Source organism: Thunnus albacares, chromosome 2 (genome assembly GCF_914725855.1).
Source record: "Thunnus albacares chromosome 2, fThuAlb1.1, whole genome shotgun sequence".
NCBI lineage: Eukaryota > Metazoa > Chordata > Actinopteri > Scombriformes > Scombridae > Thunnus > Thunnus albacares.
The window spans coordinates 3,977,769-3,983,768 of record NC_058107.1 but is presented as its reverse complement, the minus strand read 5'-3'; the positions used below and the strand labels follow the sequence as shown (position 1 = coordinate 3,983,768).

The 6,000-nt window shown below is 40.8% G+C and overlaps 1 protein-coding gene across 2 annotated transcripts in view; it reads left to right on the top strand.

Annotated features, from left to right (window-relative positions):
* The first annotated feature begins 5,693 nt into the window (after nt 1–5,693).
* Nucleotides 5,694–6,000, top strand: part of apba1a (amyloid beta (A4) precursor protein-binding, family A, member 1a) — an 82,652-nt gene continuing 82,345 nt past the window's right edge. For both annotated transcript variants that reach the window (XM_044363573.1, XM_044363563.1), the window contains exon 1: nt 5,694–5,893. The gene's annotated coding sequence lies outside the window, so the exon portion shown is untranslated. The remainder of the gene's footprint in view (nt 5,894–6,000) is intronic.

Sequence of the window (6,000 nt, the reverse complement as noted above, 5' to 3'; positions counted from 1 at the left end):
GAGGAAGGCTCGGGAACATAGTGAAGTTCCATAGCTTGAAGCCTGAGGTGTCACTTGTAGTGGGTAATAGTGCAGTGCAGCAGGATAACTGTAAGATGCAGCGGTGGGCTTATAGGCAGGGGCTGTAGCAGTTAGCTACTGTCGTGCTTGGGGCTGGAGGCCTCGTCCAGAATCATCATAGAGGCGAGGTGGCACAGTGGTCTGCAGTTGCAGAGGGCCCGGCTTGGTGGGGTACTGCTGACCATGCCATGGTGTCACCATGCCAGATGAGATGGTGGAATGGGGGGAGCATGGACTCTTTAAAGGGGCTGGGTGTACTGGTGTAAATGCAGAGTTTGTTCTCTCCCTTCCTGATACAGAAGTGTAGTCTCTCACCCTAGTCTCCCTCTCTGGTCCCAAAGACACACACGGTGTTATGTGTCCGCCAGCCTGGGGCTCCATGTTATACACCTGCTTTACGGGTGGAGGAGGAGAATGGCTTGGAGAGATGGGAGTTGTATGAAGGTGAGGGACTAAGGCTGATAATGTGCAAATTCATGGGTCAAGTTCAAGTTCTGTAATTGTTTTATTAAAGTTCATAATTATTTCATAAATGTTACTGTAAAAGCTGCAGGAAATAGCGTTATACGCATTTATAGTGTATATAGGCCCACTGTGTTTCTGATTTATTTGAATGAATGAATTAAAACATTTTGAAAACATCCCCCTCTGATTTTTTCACAAATCGCTCCCTGTATCTGTCTGTCTGTCTGTCCGTCTATCTATCATATAGCAAGCATAGCCAATGCCAATGTTTGTGTAGAGATGCAGTAGGGGCCGATAGTATAGATATAACAATAAAAGCGAAAATCAAGTTGTTTTCTGATTTGGGTTTAATTTCTATTCCAGTAGCCAATTTTAAGACGAAAATGTTTTGCTCTTGGTCTAAGTTTGCAGACATCAAGGCCACACAACAAAAAATGCAGCAATCTCTTTGTCACTCCAAGGCATATGAGATGCATGTAATCCAATGGAAACTGCTGTACACAGAGTATGCCAGCATCAACTAAAGGAGATGGCCCATGTTGGTGCTCTGGATACTGGAGCTGGCTGAACCTGAGATCAGTCCTGGATTCATGACTGGCTATGGACAGGAATGTTTGTTTGGTACTTGATCTTACTGTGTTTTCCACACAACGCTCACAGCCCTGGATAGAATTGGGGCCCTTGATGTTTTTCAGAAAGGCCCTGGCGGGTGCATCACACAGGAATGCCGTAAACCTGAATGTGTGCATTGTGTCGCCATGCATAATGCCACTGGTGTGCAGGTGTTTCAGCTCTGGAACCAAGTCCAGAAGATAATCTTCAACAGGCTTTGGCTTTCCTGTACCACAATAAAGTCCTATGAGAAACGGTTGAGAGTCATGGAAATTTGCAAGTATTGGCCACAACTCTGTTTTGCTGGACATGAATAGTCCCATCAACATTTATACTGAGTTCTATGTCTCCTGTCAATTCAGGGCATACTGACACATAGCGTTTAACTCCTTGTTCCACACCATAATATATGTACTGGCCATTGCATTTTTCCTTCACTAACACTTCCTGTGGGGTACAAAGGAGTGTGCACTTGTCTTTGGGAAGGTTGTGCCCATGCCTTCTAATGTTGTGTTCACACCAAACGCGAAGCAAATTTTTCGTGTGTTGAGATTACATATAAAGTCAATGTAAACACGTGAATAGACGCAAATTTGCATGTATTTGTGCCAGGTGACGCGAATGATGCGAATAACGTGACGCGAATGGCGTGAATACGCGAAATCCGCGCTGTGAATGACGCAAAATTCGCATATTTGCGTATTTGCACAAGCTGAAAATATTCAACTTCAGGGAAAATTTCACATGTATCATGGAGCTGGACTGGGGGATTAAGCTGCTGAGAGGCGGCCAGCTCTGGAGGAGAGAGCCGGGGAGCACGTTGGTGCTGCTGCTGATTTCTGGAGGAATAAACACACACTGGACCACCACACGAGTCACACCGGATTCTGCTGTAATCCGGAGTTGATGTCGGTATGAATGTTGTTAGCAGGAGGGCTGAGCTGGCAGGCAGGCTGAGCTTCAGTAACATCACTGGCTGGCTCCCATTGTCCAGGTGGGGACTAGGCGGTGCCTGCCATTGGTCACTGGCTGTTTGGGGTAATCCCGCGGCCAAACCTGCATGAATTACATGAATAAAAACAAATGCTCCTGTGTTCAAACTCGCGCCAGTAATACGAGGCAAAAATTTGCTTCGTGCTTGGTGTGAACACAACATAAGAATGCCAAAGCGCATTTAAAGCATGATCCATTTGCCTTGTTTCTGTGGCCCACTTAGCCAGCTCTCGGTCTATTGTCTGTGCCTCCACTTCTGGAGCAATGCTTGCACCAAGAAGTTCTAGTTCAGAGTCACTAGTCTCAACATGCTCATTGTATCTATAGTCATAACTGATGTCATCAGACTCTTCGATTGGAATTGTGGTATCGCCCTCATCTGTGGCATCACCCTCGTATGCAGCTCATGTGAGGTATCATTTATTGGTATATCACTCTCAGTTGGGGTAACGCCCTCTGGTGTTATATCACCCTCTAGTGAGGTGTCACTGTCTAATGTGTCAATTTCATCATCGGCTTCAACAAAGGCACAAAGCCTCCTGTTAGACCGTTTCCAGTCACGGCCATAGTTGCGATCCATTGAGAACGTTTTTGTTACTTACCACTCAGTTGTTTTTGAAACATGCAAGAAAAAAAGCAGATGTTATAGCTGATCATTTATTGTGTTGAAAAATAGTAGATACAAACACCCACTGTAGCACTTTGGTTTTATTATAAAACATCAGTTTAAACAGAGTTTGTGGGAGGTGTCATGCGTCAGTGTACAAAACCAGGAATGTGGCACCAGCAAGCCAATAGCATTGCATTTTATACTAATATGGTAACTAGCTCAGGGTGTCTACAGGTATCAGCAAGTTAAATTTAAGTCTTTTTAAGACATTTTAATACCACAGTTTAATGAAATTTAAGGCCAATTTTCAAAAGAAATAAGCAATTAATGTAAAAATACAAATGTTTCAACTTGACGACATAACGGACCCAAGTTTATTTCCTGTTGCAGTGCTGCTAATATCAATAACTGACAGGAAATAAACTTGTTCCCAAGCTGTTCCCTAGCAACACAATTCCAGTGAAATCATCTATAGACATTTTATTGTCATAAGTTTCGAGGAGACTACGTTTGTCACTGAGAAAAAATGACTTTCTGTCTTTGTCGTGATTTCAGTGTTCACGCAGCAGCAGACGCTTATCATGGGAGTAAAGTACAAAATTAGATTAACGTGGTTTAAAATGTTTTTCCATATGTTGTCATGTATGAAGAGACACAAAATGAACACTGTAGGCGGACTACTTGATTTCTATAGACGGCTTATTTAAACAGCATAAATGTTGTATATGAATGATTCTGTCTCAGAGCTTTTTGATCCATATAAGCAGCTGATCACTATAACTGTAATCACTATAAGCAGTTACCACTGTATACATTTAAACACGGCAGAAGGTCATAGTTTGGACTTTATTTAATTTTCTTTTTGTCTTCACAGCTTGAACAAAATCAGTGAATGAATAAATAAATAACTTCAAAATAACGCTGGCACACTTTTATTTCTTAAATTATAAACGATAAGCTTTTAAATAAAAGGGTTGCGAGCGCGAATAGATACTTGGTGGAACCATCTTTTGAGAGTCTGTTTCCATCCGTTGGACATTCTTTGACACGCAGCTGAATTAAGCTTGACCGTTAGCCTGCCATGAAGCAGGCTAGTTCTGCTGACTAAGTTACCATGGTTACTGAGTTGGGACTCATATAAGCCGCAGTGATGGAACAGGTCTTTCATTTAAATTAGTGAGCCTTATTGAAATAAGCCAAGCTATCCCGTTAACCAGCTTGATGGACCATCCCCCTGGTCTGTGAGTACCTGGAGTCCAGATCAATAAAAACAAATGACCAGATTAAAAACCTAGGAGTAACCAGCTTCAAGGATCATATCAACAGCATCACCAAGTTTGCCTTTTTCCAACTCAGAGACATTTGCAGAATCAGGGCCAATCCTGTGTTTAAGGGTCTTCCAAACAAAACAATCCATAAATTACAATTTATCCAGAACTCAGCAGCACGAGTTCTAACCAGGACAAAAAGATCAGACCATATAACTCCAGTCCTCTGGAACCTTCACTGGCTACCTGATGTTTTCAGAATACAATTCAAAATCCTCCTTTTGGTTTTCAAAGCACTTGCTGGTCTGGCACCACAGTACATCTCAAACATGTTGTCAGGTTATAACCCCAGCAGATCTCTCCGGTGACAACGAAGTAATCTTCATGTGCCTAGAGCACTTTCACCTTCCTTTTCACTTGAGCATTTTCTTAAATGAACACACTGTATTTGTACAGAATGTTTGTATGTGTGTAGTATATGTGTTTTTATGTGTATGTATGCATGGATGTTTTTATTTATTTGCACATTTTTGCTGTTTTGCTTTTTGTTTTTGGTGCTATACAAATTTGAATAGGATAGCATATGATAAATATAAACACACTAATTGAAACATGTACATGTATATGACTTATATGATTCATGCTCACATTCATGCTCACAAGTGATCTGTTCCATTGTTTGTCAATGAGAGAGCTTTTGTCATTATTTTGGACATTTTGTAGATGTAATAACTAATCCAGATTGCAAACAATGTTTCTGTTCAGCATTCAACTCAAAACACATGTTCCCACAAGCAGGTGAATGCACCACCAACGTTTTTAAAACTGTCCCTTTTTCATCTGTACTGCTGTGCAACAATAATGCTATTTTGAAAAAGTATAAAGGTATGAGACTGTTTTTATTATTTATTGTGGTGCAGTTTTGTTGTCAAGCAAGTTTAAATATACACTCAGGTTTAATAGAACAATCGATCTAAAACACTGACATCGGATGACACAAAAGTGCAGTAATTTGCAGTTAATCAACTGAAGCACAGAAATAATAGTATCCTTTAAAGTAATGTGATGTCATTAAAAGACTTTTTAAAATTTTTTTTATTACCCCATCTTGTCTTTCATTTTTCAATTTGAGTCCAATGTAATTTCATGAGAAATTTGACTGAAAAAAACTGTCCTGTTTTATATGATTGAATTGCATTGGTAATTGCTGGCCATTGTTTTAATTAAATAGCAGTAGGATAATAAAATAAATAATTAGACTGTATTATGAGGGTTATTTAAGTGTTATTTGAAGGCGCTATATAAATAAAATTGAATTGAATTTTGCTACAAATACATGACCATTCTCAGGTTATGTAGCAAAATGTACTGAGTTTAGGAACACAAGACATATGCTTTATTGATGAGTAATTTTAGCATACATTTAAATCTAGTTTTGGTAGCATTATGGCAATTATCTGTATGGAAGACATTGTCACCATTTTTTATAACAAGATTTCACTGTCAATTTATTATAATTTTAAAAAATTATTCTGAAAGCCATCCGGGCTTGGGGCTATTTTTTTAATAGATACATTAAAAAAACTTTATAATTTCTTGTTTGATTTTATATTAATGTCATTTTGACTCTTATGGTCTTCCATCCTGACACGGATTGAAAGTGCTGCAAACTGTTCAGTACATGTCTTGAATAGTCAAACAGTGGACAGGCCGTGTGTTGTGTCCCATGATGATGTGACGGTGGCGGTGGGAGGAAGGAGGGGCTGGGAGGCTGGCGAACACACACTGATACACACAGACAGCAACCGCTACAGGGAAGATGGAGGACGGTGTGGCAGCGGCGGAGCGGACCTCCAGCCTGCAGCAACATCACCGCTGAAAGCAGGTGAGTTCAGCCGCTCTTTTGGCTCAAACACCGCTCACCGTCCGCCGACACCGGCAGCAGAAGACGGTGATACAGAGCAGGAAACAGCTCTGTGGCTGCTGTGTTGT